General features: G+C 38.7%; 2 long non-coding RNA genes across 2 annotated transcripts; both read right to left on the bottom strand.

Moving 5' to 3' along the window:
• Nucleotides 1-10,973: 10,973 nt before the first annotated feature.
• Nucleotides 10,974-14,493, bottom strand: LOC122973337. Its single transcript, XR_006399982.1, has 3 exons — nt 14,394-14,493; nt 14,219-14,283; nt 10,974-11,082 (listed from the first exon to the last, which is right to left on the bottom strand). It is a non-coding gene; the product is annotated as an uncharacterized LOC122973337 (long non-coding RNA).
• A 2,841-nt stretch (nt 14,494-17,334) lies between these two features.
• On the bottom strand, nt 17,335-17,904 carry LOC122973336. The gene is made up of 3 exons (XR_006399981.1): nt 17,684-17,904; nt 17,547-17,610; nt 17,335-17,468 (listed from the first exon to the last, which is right to left on the bottom strand). It is a non-coding gene; the product is annotated as an uncharacterized LOC122973336 (long non-coding RNA).
• Between the last annotated feature and the right edge of the window lie 1,595 nt (nt 17,905-19,499).

Here is a 19,499-nt window from a genome sequence, read left to right as displayed (position 1 = left end):
GAAACATTTAGATGGGAGCTGTGTTTAGTGGCCTTTTGTTTGACACAAATGATAATGATGTAATAATAAATTACTCACCTTTACCTGGTTTCTTGGAGAGAGGATGCCACCCTTCGGTGATGAAACCTTCCGGGACCATGAACCTGGGAAGAATCTCCTGTGTGTCTGGCACAGTTAGAGTGTAAGGTTGATAACAGAGATGGGGGGAGAAATTACTCACCTTACGCAACATTTTTGGAGAAGAAACTCAGGCACAGTGCAGATGAGTAGAGGAGAGAACACCTGCTGCCAAGCAGGCTGCCTGCGTGACGTTATGTCATAGAAAGATGTAAGATGAGAGGCCAGAGAAGAACAAGCAACAGACATTGTTTTTCCCTTTATTCATCTCACCTGAGTTGGGGAGACAGAAGCAACCCCCTCCTCAGTGTGGTGCCTCTAACTCCTGGAACACACAGCCTACCTTTACCTGAACAGTGTGTGTGCATCACTGAACTGCTGCGTCTCACACACCTGCAGTGTCCACACAGACAGTGTTGCTGCTGCAGTGCTGCTACTGCCAGTCCTATATTTCTACATAGAGTTTGACTTTGATAATGGACATTAATAACAGAATGTTTCATATCATTTCATTTATATCTAGTTTAGACAGTCAAAGGTTAAGAATCGTGTGCTCATTTGTGAAAAAGAAATAAATGTGAAAGCTTTGTTTCTGACGGGCATGGTGGGGTCAAGTTGGGGCTACTTCTGTGTCAGACACATACACACCTCATGATGGGTGAGGGAGGGACGGGGTGCGTCCTCTGACAGTCAGCTTCCTCCCCAGGGCCTGGAGGCAGCTAAGGAAAGGGAAACCACAGCCCCTTGATGCCCCAGCCAGTTGATGGTGGAGTGATGCTGCTTCCACTTGCAGATAATGGCCCCAGTGGTGCTTATGGGAACATTTAAGAGTTGAGGAATCAGTCGGTAACTTGTACCCTTCCTATGATGCTCAACAGTCTTGTTGCAAAGGTTTTGGGAGAGCTCTTTGCCTCTAATCATCATGAGATGCTTCTTCATGATAGCTTGGTAACAAATAATGTGTTCACAGATGTCTAACGCTTTTTAAAAGAGTGGAAGTGCTAATAGCCACATGAACTAACCAGCTGATTCTAAATAGCACAGGTAAGAGGACTAATTAGTGGTTCAGTGTTTGTTCATACAGCGTGTTCAAGACTTTAGGTCATTCAAATTTAATGCACATGACTTTTTTATTGATTGGAATGTTATGATTTCTTTAGCTGTTTTGCCTTATTGAGTTAATATCAATGTCTGATCTTAATTTCATATGAATATCTGCACTGGAAATATGTTTCCTGAAAAAAATGTTGACGTGTTGAATACTTATTTCCCCCACTGTACATTTCTGTTTTTCGTGTTAATTATTATACACATATGATTAAAGGAAGACGGCGCACCTGAAATAGTTATATTTGTTCTGACTTATTACATGAGTTTGCCTAATTTGCATAATTTCATGATAAAAATAAAGGTTATAATACAGAAATATATTGTATGTAGGTCTATAATAATAAGTTTCATTGTGATAGAAGAACAAGATTTATTTTGTCCTTATTCAACTGTGGTGCCTTAGAACACATCCACCCTCACCCACGTTTAGGTTATTAAGAAATTTCACATAGGCTTGGCTATGTTGCAGATTGGGCCTACTGGTACAGAAAAAATAGATATTGTGATCTGTTGTGGGGAGAGTGAGGTAACCTGTTTTACATTTACATTGTTACACTATAATACCAACTGTACCAACAAATTATATGCATTTATTTTAGTCTAAAATACAAAATGTGTAATATTTCACTCATGACTGTATATCTGAGCAGGCTGTAAGTTATATACTGTACATAAACAACTACTATACAGTATGTACTGTACATAAAGTAACGTCATTTTACCATTTACCGTTACCTATGTTTGACACAAAATACGAGTAGACTACATTAGGAGTTAAAAGAAAAGATCAAGCAAACACCAAGTTTCTTAAATGATAAATTAAATAACACAAATAATGACTTCATTTAAAATTAGGGAACTCCCAGCTGTCGTTATACAACAGCTGGCCCGCCAAAATCCAAAGTATTAAACACAGCAAACAGCTGCACAACTTCCAGCCTCACTAGAGGACATTAATTAGATCAGAGTGGATGTGTTGGACAAATCTAACAATTAATTAACATTTAATCACAATTGTTGGATATGGAAATATACACAAGGAATGACTATATACAGGTGAAAACATTTCTGTGGTATGTGTGACCTGCCCAACTGGAGGGTAAGGCACTGCTAATCCCACCTTAACCTGGGCTTCCCCCAAGACCACCTACTCTATACAGGTCAACACACAGATAAGTGTAAAGAAATTAAACAGAGACGTGGCTTCGAGAACAATTGTATCAAATTCATTTATTTAAATTTATTTAAAAAGATCAGTTTAAAAAAACAGTAATGTTGTAATACAACCAGAGACCAATTTATTGATATAATAAAGATAATATCTGCCAAGTAGGTGTTTAAGAGTTGAAAATACCTCACACACCCTCACGATCATGCTGTTTCTGAGCGAATAATAAAAAAATATATATATTCAAATCACTCCTAACTCTAAAGAAAAAAACAAAAACATATGATTAACAAGCCAGGCTGACTGGTACGAGATAGCCTCTTCTTCCCACGACTACATCACCATGTGTTTGCACAGCACTGCCACCACTGCAAACACACACACACACACACACACACAAACACACACACGCACAGCAAACTAACACCCCTAGGTGCCGTGTAATACTTGTCTGCATGCAGGTGCACAACAAACCATATGGCTAGAGCCCCCACACAGTACAGCCCGGATACCTAAAGTTAAAATAAAGGAGCGCAGAGACAGTATTAATACACCTAACGAGGTCCTTCAGGCGCAGTGGACTCGTCTCACAACACAAATCAACCAATACTACAATCAGTCAAAAATATGCTGAACCAAAAGAGGCAAAAGCAACACTACATACAACTAAACAAAAGAAAGAAAAAAATAAAAAACAACAAAAACTATAGGCAAAACAGTAGCAAACTATCCTAAAAGAAAAGAAAAAGGAAAATTAAAAAAAAACAAAAAACAATCCCAAATATCCAACCGTGGCCTTCAATATGATATGCTTAATTATTTCATCCTACCTCTACCATAATAACCCCGGCCAATTATGGCACAGCTCAAATGCTCCTCCGCTCTGGACCCCTAAATCACAAAGAACTCATCATTTTTGATACGACTCAATACAACACTACACAGGAAACAACAACTATTAGTGCCTACCTCTACAGGTGAAATCTACTGTCTCCCACGGATCTGGATGTTCAAAAGCTGGGGTTGCCTGCACCTGGTATTTACAATTGTTGCCATTAGTACCATGAAGAAAACCTGGCAGGTTGACTTTCAACTACTATACATACCTCGAACAGGAAGACCAAACTCCCTGTCTGCCAGCTGACCACCGTGTAGGAGGACTATAGCACTCTGCCGTACGCTACGGGAAAACACGTCTGTGTGTGTGTATTCAATGAGTATTTATAATGTGATTTGATTGCGCTGTCGGCGTTTCCCTTGTATGGAAAGTGACATACTAACATAAAGAGGAAGTGACATAGGTGGCCGTGACCAGCCAGGTAAAAGTGGCACAATTACACGTCTATCTGCTTGTTATTTTCTTTTAATAAACAGGCAAAATACAAAGTGTAAATTAAATGAGAGGCAAAGATTTGGAGAGGCAGCAATAAAAGCAATGCCATAAAGACAATAATAACGCAAGAGTACAATGTTTTTATTACAGTGGTGACTTATGACCTCTCATATCAGCGTCATCACAGTTGAATGGGTACGCTTCATTCACATCAGATCACAGCAGGGGGCGACGGAGTGTTTTCTATAAAGAAATGGACAAGGCTCTCCGCCCGTTCACCCTACAGGTGTGCGCTGGTGAGATGAGGGAACACATCCGATCTGCTCCCTGCTGAACTACTTTACAGCAAACATACGGTGAGTAATAATCTGAATGTATTTAAGCGGTAATGTTACCCTGCAGTTCTTCCCAAAGTTCCAGATTATTGCTCAGGAGGTCGTACATACTCATGTATGTAATAATAGAACAGGTACCTGGTAGTTAAACAATGACTACAGTTTAATTTGTAAATTCCTAAATTTTTACCCCCTTATTCCATAACGTCACATCTTGTTCCCCTGTACCTACATATATGTATTGGTATGTACTGTACTGGTACACCGTTAGTACAAAAGATTACACCGTAACTACAGAGTAATTACACTGTACGTTGCGGGCTGTATTGTAAAGCGTTACCAAAATAAAATGTCATCTTTGTTGGCTATATGTCCACTAACAGGGCCTCACACAGCTTAATTAAAACATACTATAGTTATTTAACAAACTTACTCTTCCTACTAGCTATCATACATTGTAACTACTCGTGTTAATTCTTTGCTTATCAAAGTAATCCTTCATACATATCACATTCCTACTGAGTCATGTAGAGTTTAAAGGCAATTTAATAGATACCACAATAAAAAAAACATACATCATACATCAGCTTCAACCTCACTGAAAGTTGTCCACTGGATGGCACTGTGGTTCTATTACTATGTAACAATTTGACAGGCATTACTTTGTGACCAATAATATATAGATTACAAGATGATTTTATACTTAAGAAACATTGAATCAAACTTCTGGTTTTAAGGAACACAGAAATTCAACTAAGGCTTAACTGAATTTACGACAGGTCTGGACTATCTTTATTGGAAGTCTCACCAGGGTGAAAGCAACAGGGGAGGAATGTGGGTGTGTGTGTATGTATGAGATTAGAAGGTGAAAAGAAACATAAAATGTAGGTAGAGTTGTCCAACTCATCAAACAAATTGATGAGGTTTCACTATGATAAACAGTCTCTCTGCATTTGTCCAAGGAAAGGGTCCTTTAATCCCTCATAAATCATAAATTCCACTTGGGATTGTCCCACACAATTTAGAGAGAGTTTGGGGTGAGGAGATGGTTCTGTGAGGAGTCATAACGGACACTTTAATGTGAAGGAAGGGTTCTCAGTTTACCTGAGGGCATTTCCAGACAAAGTTGAATATACATCCATGTCTTTTGAGGTTAGAGGTTATTGTTGATTGAGCTCAGACCTTCTTTGGGCTATTTTTGCAGGAAAAACAAAGATCAACTGGTTCTCCTACAATTCTGACAGGTTTGAGGCTAGAGTAGGCAAGTGTTGAAAATGTTTGTAAAAATAATCTTTTATGCTCATTTTCTAAAACTATTTTCTACTATTATTATCTGTATTGTACAACATTATGTGCATATTTGCCTGTAACCTTCATGGTAGCTCAGCTCTGTGAAGCACATTTACATAGTACATTCCTGGAATGAAATGTATGATATAAATAAAGTTTTGTTTGCTTGCTTGATAATATCAAATTCAAATCCATGTAAATGTGGAGCATGCAAACTAAGTGTGTGTCTCTGTTTGTTTGTTTTGCAGGAATGGGAGCAGAAGAACAGCACATAAACCTCTCAACCCCTCACATCAGTCTCATGTTATTTCCTTTTTCTTTTTCTTTTCAAGAAATTGTGTTTATATTTATTTAAACTGTTCATACAGTCTGAGAGCGTGTTGAGGGCACAAGCATAGCATTCACATGAACCAGAACAAGTTGCCTGTTTTGGTAAACTGTAAGCACCACAACATACAGAAATAGCAACCTTTTGAAACTTTTATACTATGGAGCATGTTTAGTGCACAAACTTTCTTCTTCAAGCAACCACCAGTCTCTTTGTTTCCTTTTCACTCAAAATCTGATTCAGTTTGGGTTCAAAAAGGTCAAAACCAAGTATTTATTTGTAAATGTTTAAAGGAAATACTAGCTTCCCTTTGTTTATTTATGTTGATATATTTAAAGTGTTTTTGTAGAATTTGTTTGGCTCCACACGATCATATTTTCTACATCATGACTGGTTGTCATTCATGTGTGTCAGCATCAGCAGACAAAGTGCATCTTTAAGGGTCACAGTAATCACACAGCAGCTGAACAACAATGCAGCTCCTCTCAAAGAACTATTTATTTCAAGAAGCAGAATTATTCTCAGCATCATCATGAATTCATATTTTATGTCTGTGATGTGGGAGGAATTTGAAGGTATATTGGTGAGTAATGGTGAATCCCCTGTTTTATTTCCTGTTTTCTTGCTGAATGAATACAATACTGTATTTGTATTGTGGAGAACCTCCGGACACTGACCTCTGGTAGCTGTTTCAGGACAGCAGCTGACAGTTGGTAGGCCCCTTCATCCTGGTTTACTGTCCACTGGCTGTGAAACCAGAGCCCCTCATCTTCATCAGGGCCTTTTTTAGTTGTGTCCATTACCTGAACTGCCAGGTTTTAATATGGAAAACCATATTTTCTCACTTGTCTCTAGTGTTGTGTAGCCATGCAGATACTTTTGGTTGTATTTGTCCAGGTATTGAGATTTCTGCACCAACACAATGAGACTGAATAGAATATTGTTTATGGCACTAACAGCATAATCAATAATTACAAATTCAAACGCAACGTGTCTTTCAAGAAACCTGTTTTCTTAAGTACTATTTTTGCAGTAGAAAGTTGTTCCAAACCAAAAGTACCTGCATGGCTATCACCTGCACCTGCTGACTGAGAAAAAATGAGCCTGATTCCAGGCTAGAGATGTGCTGCCTACATGTCTCATCAATGTCATATTTTTATATTTAGACCAAGGAGTCCTGACTGACATGGACTTTCCTCCACAGTCACCTGACCTCAACCCCATTAAACATTCATGGGGCACTTGAAGACTGAGAGAGACAAACTTTCTGTGACATCACAAGAAGCTCTTTGGAACATTGTCAAATCCTAATGAGGCTCATCAGGTTTTGAACAGACTTGTGGAGTCCATGCCAGCTGGAGTGCATGATGTCATTAAAGTAAAAGGAGGAAATACTAAGATATTCTGTAATTCATGTACCTTTTTCAAATCACTTGTAATGAAAGAAATAGTTTTACATTCAGAACAAATGCAAAATAGAAGTATCTTGACTAGAGGTCTCAGTATGCATCTATTCAACCCTTTAGACCATAAAATGTACTTGTGTCTGTTATTGCCAGTGAGTAGTAGATAGCAAAAACATGAACCAGATCATCATTTTACACAATAATACATCACCATCATTCAGAATGTCTTAACATTTACACTAACTGCACTAATTATGTCTCGAGGCAACGCATAAAAAATCACATTTTAGAAAAAATAAAACATGTCTTTAAACCATCAGTTCAGTTTTTTAGAAGTTAAAGCACATGCTTGTATCTTTTTAAAGGTTGTCTTGATTTCAAGGTGTTATATAGTCAAATATATCTGACCCTTTTCTAGCACTGTGCCACATGTGGCTCCACTTCCTGAAAATGTGTCCCACCCCAAAAATGCAACATTATACCCACTTCAACTCCTCATCTGATTTGATAGAAACTTCTGATCAAGGTTTACAATGTGTGAAAATTACAATATGTATAAGTGAGAGGCTCAGAAGACTTCCTGCTGCCTGAAGGCAACAATATGTAGTAGAGTAGTGGTAGACAAATAGCAGCCATGAGCCAAATCTGGTTGAACTGTCTCCTATTAAACCTGTGAACTGATATTACTCAATTTATTTATATATGTATGTGTGTATTTTCATCTGATGTATATACACATTGGAATCGGTGGAATTTTAATTAGAGGTGTTAACCACATTTAAACATTTCAAACATCCAGCCCAGCCTCTCTGTGAACAGGTATCATTGGAACTACTTTCTACTGAAGAAATAGTCCCAATGAAAACTGATCACAGTGAATTCTGTTTGGAGTAATGAAGACTCCAGAGGGAGATGTTGCTGCTGAATTATCTGAATGACACTTTTTCAACACTGTGAGCACCAAAAAACAAACAAACAAAAAATTCCATTCACCTCTAATGTATAGAAGACAAATACAACTGAAACTCGCACGCTAGATACGACTGGAGGTAAGTGAGAAATAGTGGTGTAGTTGAGATGAATTGATCCCTTCAAATCATCACCTTTGCACACGACCAAAGTGTACTTTACAATGTGTTGGAGGTAAACATTTACATACTTTACAATACTTTTTGCATACAGAATGCAGCAGAACTGTGACTTTTGCCCCTAACAGAGAAGAGAAGCTGGTGTTGTATTTGACTAGATTTGCCTAAGAACAGCTAATACAGAGGTAGAGTTTCCTTGTAAGAGTGAACATCGACACACAGAGACCTCAGAGCAGCATCATGATGGAAAGGATCTTGCTGGGTGTCTTGTATCTCTCAGGTCAGTGAAATATTTAAAGATATAATATGTAACTTTTGCACATTATAATGTTTAATGTTTAACTCAATATTTTATTGAGTTGTGTAATTACATCATCCAAAATGTTCCTAATGTTCAAACCCAGAGATTCACACTTTTAATCAAGGTAAGGGTCCTTTTCATTTGGTCGGCAGTTATTAGCATCATATGACCTTTGTGCATACATCAGTGTTGTGGTTGTCTGCCAAATGCTGTCATAAACTGACATGTATCCAGATTTAAGCCACATTTTTATTAAACATTTTTTATATCTTGGTTGTTTTTAACTATATCTTTTAACCAGATGAAGGATTTTAGTCATCAGACGTCTGGATCTTAAGTTATCAGTGTCACATCTTGCCTGGACTTTGCCTGGTGTTTTTTTGGTCTTATGTTGTGTTCTGTGGGGTCTCCTGGTTTTGCACGTCTGTTTGGTCCCTCGGTTCATGGGGGTTTTCTTGTGTGATTTGGTAGGTGGGTTTTGGAGGACTGCATCATTGGTTTGTTGGGTTGTGTGCTTGGGTTTGTGGTTGGTTTTGGATGGGTTAGTATAGATGGCATTGAGTTTGTTTTCTGGGTTTTTGTTCTGTTCCCTTGTGTGTTCATGTACTCCTCCACACCTGCCCTGCATTTGGACTCGTTAGCCCTGCCCTGCTGTCTTCCCCACACCTGCCCTGTGTTAGCCTCGTCAGCCCTGCCCCGCTCCCTGTGTGTCCTCAGCCATTCAGCTCCCTGTATGTTCATTCCCCTCTCGAGTTCTCCACCCATCTCCCCACCTGCACCTCATCTCCTTGTTAGTTCAGTTTCTTTAAGTTCTGGTTTTCTGTTCAGTCTTTGTTGGATCGTTTTGTGTTGTTCCTTCTGCTAGTTGTGTTCAGCCCTGTTTACCTGTCCGTGACCATCCACAATTAAAAGAGTTTTTTCATCATATCTGCATTCCAGCCTCTGCGTTTGGGTCCACTCCTGCTTCCCCGAGTCTGACAATCAGAGGAACAAGCTGAGCAAATATTAACAGCCTCTCTGAATGTCTCGTATCCAGAGGGGCTGAAACACTGATTATTAACATGAAACTGCTTTATTCAGTGTTTTACTGGTTTTAATCACTGTGTAGGATATTCCTCAGCAGAACACTGTCTACCTTAATAAGTGGCCAATGCCATCGCTTTATTACTTATTGTTTGAATGTGTACATTTGTATCCATAACTATGTTGGAAATGTTTAACTCAATTCTCCAAGTTGTATGTGTGTTAAAAATCAGGTAATTAATATCTCAGTAACCACTAGAGATAAACATGTGCTGTTTGGTAGCATTGTAATCTCCTGAGCATAAGAACATTCGATTTTTAGTCATGGTAGTTGTTTGGTAACAAGGTACAGTTGTTTGAGAGATTGTTTTAAAAATAAGACAAATTATCTGACCTCCAGTGGATGCCATGATTGGTCAGACGCTTCTCTGAAGTCCCTTATCTAACTGTACCTATAAAAGACCATCACTGGAATGCAATAGCTGGATTCTCTTTGTTACTGGTACGAGGTCCCATTCTTTCTGAGTTGAAACCAACTTCAGCTGACAAATCTTCATCTCCACTCCCCACGGTGGCAACACCTTCTCATCTCTCCTGACGTCACCACACCACTCAGCAGCTACCAGCCCACAGACATGCAAGTAGCACACTTCTGCTCTGCTAACTGGGTGAATTCAAAAAGCTTCATCTGCTTAGAACTGAATTCTAAATTTGCCACCCCAGTTTACCAGCTGCTTCCAGTGACGGTCACTAGTCAACCCCTTTTCTGACAAACTCTGGTTCTGCATTCATTCATTCTTTCATTGTGGCGTCATTATTTGTTTAGTGAGTGTTGTTTTGTGTCATTGTTAGGTTAGGCTTTAGGTAATAAATGTTTTGCATATAAAGTCATTGCCTTTGTTTTCTTTAACTTACTTTCAGTCACTTTACGTATCCGATTCCTTTCCTGAGTGCAAGTTAATTCCTTCCCAAAGCTGATTTATGTGTTAAAGATTCTCTTGACTAATCACCAAGAGAAACTATTTATTAGTCTTATTATGCTGATTCTGAGGTTATAACGCTGGACAAATAATTGAAGTGGTTCTGTGTAATAATTCTGATAACAGTAAATAACAGTAAATTTCCCCAAACTGAGCTAAAATTTCCCTACAATTGGGTCTGTTTGTTTTGGAGAGGAGGAGACCTCTGTGGATAATTTGGTTCCTGGTAAAAACCTCCTGAACAGTGAACACTGAAGGAATCCTAACCGGGAGAAGCTGACTGCAATGACTGCAATGGTGGTTACTTCACAATGAAGACAACAACTCCTATGATCCCACACTACTTCATGATGTCATCAAACTCTGTCTTTTGTTATTGTTTTGATTAAGAGACCACTAGCAGCAGAAGTTTAATACTGTGTGTTTAATAATGTCTAACAGTGTTTATTATTTCATTATACTATAATACTTAAAAATGTTAGAGTCACCTCACATGTTAAAAAGTGGTGTTTTCCTCACAGGCTGGTCCATCTTCTCCACATGTCGTCTCCATCAGTACCACTTTGTTGCTGAACCCATGAATTGGACTGAAGCTCAGACCTACTGTAGAGAGACATACACAGACCTGGCCACCATTGAAAACACTGAAGACATGAACCAACTCATCAACACAGTTTCATCTGCTGGTTACAACAGTCAGGTCTGGATTGGCCTGTACAGAGTCATTGATTGGAAGTGGTCAGATGGGTACAGAGGGAGTGGAGCTGAATATAGGGACTGGGGATCCAATCAACCAAGTTTAGGCACTGATAAACTCGGTGTAGTTATTGTAAAGAGTCATCCCTCATGGCAGATTCATTCTTGTACACATGCACATTATTTCGTCTGTTATACTGGTAAGTACCCAGCTAAGAATTATTTCTTCTCTAATAATGATTACATTGAAGTTCAGCACTTCAAATCAAAGATTCATTTTTTCCCCAATAATTTATCTGCAGGAACACAGCGGGATCCTCAATTTGTTTTTGTGAATCAACCAATGAACTAGTCCAATGCTCAGAGGTACTGCAGGGAGAACTTCATAGACCTGGCCACTGTGAGGAACGACATTAAGAACCAGGAGGTCAAGAATTGGGCACGTGATCATGACTGGACATGGATCGGCCTCTATAGAGATCCTGACATTTACAACTGGTCTGATGGCAGTGCCTCAGTTTCAGGATCACTCATGAAAATGATGTGTGGTGTGCAGGAATCAAACCAATGGTCGTTTAAGTCCTGTGAAGAGAGATTTCCATTTGTCTGCTACAACATCCCTGGTGAGTGGTTTACTGTCCTTCAGTGGAAGCCAGAGAATGCTGCATAACTTTAGCATAAATCATGTTTGAATGTACATGAAAAAATGTAAATATCACAGAACTAATATGACAGCAAATGAATGATTAATTTCTCCTCTCATGCTGTGTCTCAACACCAGTAAAGAGGCAGGTAGTTAAGCTGAGGATGAAAGTGCAGGACTCCTCTGTGGATCTCAATGACCCTGCTGTGAAAGCAAACATCCTGAAAAAGGCAAGTCTCCAAAATCCAGACTGGGTTAGGGGCTGGTGTGTCTCAAACAGGTCTAGAATACTTGTTTACATCCTTATTCTGCTTGATGTGTTTTGCCACTATGAAGTTTGATAATATCTAAAAACCAGTGGGTTTTTTACACACAACAACAACACAGTAGAGAGGATGAATGTTTCAAAATGGCTTCCATCTGTGTTTCCCAGTTCCAGGACAGACTGAAGGAGCAAGGAGTGAGTGGAGTCACCCTGAAGTGGAGAGAACAGCCTGATGGGAAAGTCTTCCACAAGGAGGGAAAAGAAGAGAAGAAGAAAAAAAGAAAGAAGACTGAGCTCTGAAATGAAAACCCAGCTTTTCTTATCTGTAATCCATGTTGAATGTTGATTCTCTATCTGCTAACAATACACTATCATCAGCTTAACCGTAACCTTGACTACATCCTGTATAGAAGAGTTTTATCCTTCCTCATCAATATTACTGTGTGAAGTGTTTCAATCAAAGTCACTTTTCTTCCAAATAAAACATATGAGATGAGTCTTTGGCTTCAAGTTTACAGTGTGTGAACCAACCTGATAAAAGCAACAGACACACAGTTATGGCAGTGATTTATTGCAGAATAATAAAGTAATCTAGGTGATAATGGGAGCACTGGTAGTCTGCAAAGGCCTTCCATCCAAACTGTTGAAATCTGTAGACTTCTGTTGCTGCACTCAAACAAAAACACTTTAGCAAAAGGCAAGAGAACTAAGAAAAGACACAACTGACAAATGTATGAAAAAGTGTGAGTATCTTATATAGATAATATGATATAGGCTGATAATATAGGCTGACACAGCAAAATGTATCCACTTCACATTCCCTCCATGACATAAGTATGATGAGTAAAACGTAGTAGAAGTATAACAAGTGAAAATAGTGGTTGTGCAGTGACGTTAATATGACATTATTAGATTATTAATACTGATGCATCAGTGTGTGAACAACATTTTATTGTTGTAGCTGGTTAAGGTGGAACTAGTTTGAACTACTTTATATACAGCAAACTTAACTGTAGGTAGTCCAGTGGTTCCCAACCTAGGGGTTGGGCCCCTCCAAAGGGTCCCAAGATAAATCTGAGGGGTTGTGAGATGATTGATGGGAGAGGAAAGAGGTTAAAAGACAAGTGAAACACTGGTTTAATCTTTAATGTGTTGTATTTCATATCATGAGTGTTTTTATGTTAAATAAAATATTCTGTACAGTAACTAGTGACTATAGGTGTTAAATAAATGTATAATATTTCCTCAAATATTGTGAAGTACAAGTTGCTAAAAATGGAAATATTCAAGTAAAGTACAAGTACCTCAGCATTGTACTGAAGTACAGTATTTGAGTAAATGTACTTTGTTGTCAGATGAAGACAGGAACATGTCATGTGACTGAGCACCTCTGTTTTTTTACTCACCATTGGACAAACTATGTGCTCCTACAAACATGGTTGTGAACGTCACACCAATATATGTCAGGTCTAAATAATTACACACAACTAAAGAATATACAGATACATAGTGGGATTATAGTGGATTATCAATGACTGCATGAGCACATACTGTGTTTCATATTGCATACATGCTGAGCTCTCCACGTATCTGTGTGTGAGAATTAAAATGCAACACTGCACTCTTGTGTTTGCGTGTGTGTATTGTTGGCTTCAAAGTGAGAGTCTAGTAAATGTGGGAACAAAGTGAGAGACAGACATGTAAAACAAGAGGGGAGGATGTGATTTGTTGTTGTAGTTTTACTGAACTACAGCTGATTGCATGTTACCCTTTTGAAATAATCTTACTACCATAGGATCATTAAAATGGTTTGCTTGAGAAAACATCTGAAATATCTTCATTTTAGAGGAGTCATTGAACCTCTCCTGTATTTCTCTCTTTGTTGGTAATGATTTACTGAGTCCTATTGCATTTCTACATGAGATGCTTGAGAGAATTTGAGGAAGACAGATAACAGAGAGAGAAAATAAAACATGTATTGAGTTCAGTAAAGTGACTTATTTGGGTGTAGTTTGGTTAAACTAAGAACTTGTAGTTTTGTATTGATATGCAGCCTTGAAACATTTAGATGGGAGCTGTGTTTAGTGGCCTTTTGTTTGACACAAATGATAATGATGTAATAATAAATTACTCACCTTTACCTGGTTTCTTGGAGAGTGGATGCCACCCTTCGGTGATGAAACCTTCCGTGACCATGAACCTGGGAAGAATCATCACCCATTTACCGTGTGTGAGCCCGGCTATGTGCTCCTGTGTGTCTGGCACAGCTAGAGTGTAAGGTTGATAACAGAGATGGGAGAAATTACTCACCTTGTGCAACATTTCTGGAGAAGAAACTCAGGCACAGTGCAGATGAGTAGAGGAGAGAACACCTGCTGCCAAGCAGGCTGCCTGCGTGACGTTATGTCATAGAAAGATGTAAGATGAGAGGCCAGAGAAGAACCAGCAACAGACATTGTTTTTCCCTTTATTCATCTCACCTGAGTTGGGGAGACAGAAGCAACCCCCTCCTCAGTGTGGTGCCTCTAACTCCTGGAACACACAGCCTACCTTTACCTGAACAGTGTGTGTGCATCACTGAACTGCTGTGTCTCACACACCTGCAGTGTCCACACAGACAGTGTTGCTGCTGCAGTGCTGCTACTGCCAGTCCTATATTTCTACATAGAGTTTGACTTTGATAATGGACGTTAATAACAGAATGTTTCATATCATTTCATTTATATCTAGTTTAGACAGTCAAAGGTTAAGAATCGTGTGCTCATTTGTGAAAAAGAAATAAATAAATAAATGTGAAAGCTTTGTTTCTGACGGGCATGGTGGGGTCAAGTTGGGGCTACTTCTGTGTCAGACACATACACTCCTCATGATGGGTGAGGGAGGGATGGGGCGCGTCCTCTGACAGTCCGCTTCCTCCCCAGGGCCTGGAGGCAGCTAAGGAAGGGGAAACCACAGCCCCTTGATGCCCCAGCCAGTTGATGGTGGAGTGATGCTGCTTCCACTTGCAGATAATGGCCCCAGTGGTGCTTATGGGAACATTTAAGAGTTGAGGAATCATTCGGTAACCTTTACCCTTCCTATGTTGCTCAACAGTCTTGTTGCAAAGGTTTTGGGAGAGCTCTTTGCCTCTAATCATCATGAGATGCTTCTTCATGACAGCTTGGTAACAAATAATGTGTTCACAGATGTCTAACCCTTTTTAAAAGAGTGGAAGTGCTAATAGCCACATGAACTAACCAGCTGATTCTACATAGCACAGGTAAGAGGACTAATTAGTGGTTCAGTGTTTGTTCATACAGCGTGTTCAAGACTTTAGGTCATTCAAATTTAATGCACATGACTTTTTTATTGATTGGAATGTTATGATTTCTTTAGCTGTTTTGCCTTATTGAGTTAATATCAATGTCTGATCTTAATTTCATATGAATATCTGCACTGGAAATATGTTTCCTGAAAAAAATGTTGACGTGTTGAATACTTATTTCCCCCACTGTACATTTCTGTTTTTCGTATTAATTATTATACACATATGATTAAAGGAAGACGATGCACCTGAAATAGTTATAGTTGTTCTGACTTATTACATGAGTTTGCCTAATTTGTATAATTTCATGATAAAAATAAAGGTTATAATACAGAAATATATTGTATGTAGGTCTATAATAATAAGTTTCATTGTGATAGAAGAACAAGATTTATTTTGTCTTTATTCAACTGTGGTGCCTTAGAACACATCCACCCTCACCCACGTTTAGGTTATTAAGAAATTTCACATAGGCTTGGCTATGTTGCAAATTGGGCCTACTGGTACAGAAAAAATAGATATTGTGATCCGTTGTGGGGAGAGTGAGGTAACCTGTTTTACATTTACATTGTTACACTATAATACCAACTGTACCAACAAATTATATACATTTATTTTAGTCTAAAATACAAAATGTGTAATATTTCACTCATGACTGTATATCTGAGCAGGCTGTAAGTTATATACTGTACATAAACAACCACTATACAGTATGTACTGTACATAAAGTAACATCATTTTACCATTTACCGTTACCTATGTTTGACACAAAATACGAGTAGACTACATTAGGAGTTAAAAGAAAAGATCAAGCAAACACCAAGTTACTTAAATGATAAATTAAATAACACAAATAATGACTTCATTTAAAATTAGGGAACTCCCGGCTGTCGTTATACAACAGCTGGCCCGCCAAAATCCAAAGTATTAAACACAGCAAACAGCTGCACAACTTCCAGCCTCACTAGAGGACATTAATTAGATCAGAGTGGATGTGTTAACAATGAATTAACATTTAATCACAATTGTTGGATATGGAAATATACACAAGGAATGACTATATACAGGTGAAAACATTTCTGTGGTATGTGTGACCTGCCCAACTGGAGGGTAAGGCACTGCTAATCCCACCTTAACCTGGGCTTCCCCCAAGACCACCTACTCTATACAGGTCAACACACAGATAAGTGTAAAGAAATTAAACAGAGACGTGGCTTCGAGAACAATTGTATCAAATTAATTTATTTAAATTTATTTAAAAAGATCAATTTAAAAAAACAGTAATGTTGTGATACAACCAGAGACCAATTTATTGATATAATAAAGATAATATCTGCCAAGAAGGTATTTAAGAGTTGAAAATACCTCACACACCCTCACGATCATGCTGTTTCTGAGCGAATAATAAAAAATATATATATTCAAATCACTCCTAACTCTAAAGAAAAAAACAAAAACATATGATTAACAAGCCAGGCTGACTGGTACGAGATAGCCTCTTCTTCCCACGACTACATCACCATGTGTTTGCACAGCACTGCCACCACTGCAAACACACACACACACACACACACACACACACACACACACACACACACACACACACAGCAAACTAACACCCCTAGGTGCCGTGTAATACTTGTCTGCATGCAGGTGCACAACAAACCATACGGTTAGAGCCCCCACACAGTACAGCCCGGATACCTAAAGCTAAAATAAAGGAGCGCAGAGACAGCATTAATACACCTAACGAGGTCCTTCAGGCGCAGTGGACTCGTCTCACAACACAAATCAACCAATATTACAATCAGTCAAAAATATGCTGAACCAAAAGAGGCAAAAGCAACACTACATACAACTAAAGAAAAGAAAGAAAAAAAAAACAACAACAAAAACTATAGGCAAAACAGTAGAAAACTATCCTAAAAGAAAAGAAAAAGGAAAATTAAAAAAAACAAAAAACAATCCCAAACATCCAACCGTGGCCTTCAATATGATATGCTTAATTATTTCATCCTACCTCTACCATAATAACCCCGGCCAATTATGGCACAGCTCAAATGCTCCTCCGCTCTGGACCCCTAAATCACAAAGAACTCATCATTTTAGATACGACTCAATACAACACTACACAGGAAACAACAACTATTAGTGCCTACCTCTACAGGTGAAATCTACTGTCTCCCACGGATCTGGATGTTCAAAAGCTGGGGTTGCCTGCACCTGGTATTTACAATTGTTGCCATTAGTACCATGAAGAAAACCTGGCAGGTTGACTTTCAACTACTATACATACCTCGAACAGGAAGACCAAACTCCCTGTCTGCCAGCTGACCACCGTGTAGGAGGACTATAGCACTCTGCCGTACGCTACGGAAAAACACGTCTCTGTGTGTGTGTATTCAATGAGTATTTAAAATGTGATTTGATTGCGCTGTCGGCGTTTCCCTTGTATGGAAAGTGACATACTAACATAAAGAGGAAGTGACATAGGTGGCCGTGACCAGCCAGGTAAAAGTGGCACAATTACACGTCTATCTGCTTGTTATTTTCTTTTAATAAACAGGCAAAATAAAAAGTGTAAATTAAATAAGAGGCAAAGATTTGGAGAGGCAGCAATAAAAGCAATGCCATAAAGACAATAATAACGCAAGAGTACTAAGTTTTTATTACAGTGGTGACTTATGACCTCTCATATCAGCGTCATCACAGTTGAATGGGTTCGCTTCATTCACATCAGATCACAGCAGGGGGCGACGGAGTGTTTTCTATAAAGAAATGGACAAGGCTCTCTGCCCGCCCATCCTACAGGTGTACGCTGGTGAGATGAGGGAACACATCCGATCTGTTCCCTGCTGAACTACTTTACAGCAAACATACGGTGAGTAATAATCTGAATGTATTTAAGCGGTAATGTTACCCTGCAGTTCTTCCCAAACTTCCAGATTATTGCTCAGGAGGTCGTACATACTCATGTATGTAATAATAGAACAGGTACCTGGTAGTTAAACAATGACTACAGTTTAATTTGTAAATTCCTAAATTTTTACCCCCTTATTCCATAACGTCACATCTTGTTCCCCTGTACCTACATATATGTATTGGTACGTACTGTACTGGTACACTGTTAGTACAAAAGATTACACCGTAACTACAGAGTAATTACACTGTACGTTGCGGGCTGTGTTGTAAAGCGTTACCAAAATAAAATGTCATCTTTGTTGGCTATATGTCCACTAACAGGGCCTCACACAGCTTAATTAAAACATACTATAGTTATTTAACAAACTTACTCTTCCTACTAGCTATCATACATTGTAACTACTCGTGTTAATTCTTTGCTTATCAAAGTAATCCTTCATACATATCACATTCCTACTGAGTCATGTAGAGTTTAAAGGCAATTTAATAGATATCACAATAAAAAAAAACATACATCATACATCAGCTTCAACCTCACTGAAAGTTGTCCATTGGATGGCACTGTGGTTCTATTACTATGTAACAATTTGACAGGCATTACTTTGTGACCAATAATATACAGATTACAAGATGATTTTATACTTAAGAAACATTGAATCAAACTTCTGGTTTTAAGGAACACAGAAATTCAACTAAGGCTTAACTGAATTTACGACAGGTCTGGACTATCTTTATTGGAAGTCTCACCAGGGTGAAAGCAACAGGGGAGGAATGTGGGTGTGTGTGTATGTATGAGATTAGAAGGTGAAAAGAAATATAAAATGTAGGTAGAGTTGTCCAAACTCATCAAACAAATTGATGAGGTTTCACTATGATAAACAGTCTCTCTGCATTTGTCCAAGGAAAGGGTCCTTTAATCCGGCATCCTCTGAATCTTGGGTTGATAAAGCATGTAGCAGCATTAGTGCCATAAATTCCACTTGGGATTGTCCCACACAATTTAGAGAGAGTTTGGGGTGAGGAGATGGTTCTGTGAGGAGTCATAACGGACACTTTAATGTGAAGGAAGGGTTCTCAGTTTACCTGAGGGCATTTCCAGGCAAAGTTGAATATACATCCATGTCTTTTGAGGTTAGAGGTTATTGTTGATTGAGCTCAGACCTTCTTTGGGCTATTTTTGCAGGAAAAAC

This window comes from Thunnus albacares, chromosome 22, assembly GCF_914725855.1.
Source record: "Thunnus albacares chromosome 22, fThuAlb1.1, whole genome shotgun sequence".
Classification (NCBI taxonomy): Eukaryota; Metazoa; Chordata; class Actinopteri; order Scombriformes; family Scombridae; genus Thunnus; species Thunnus albacares.
This window is presented reverse-complemented; position numbering and strand designations above follow the sequence as displayed.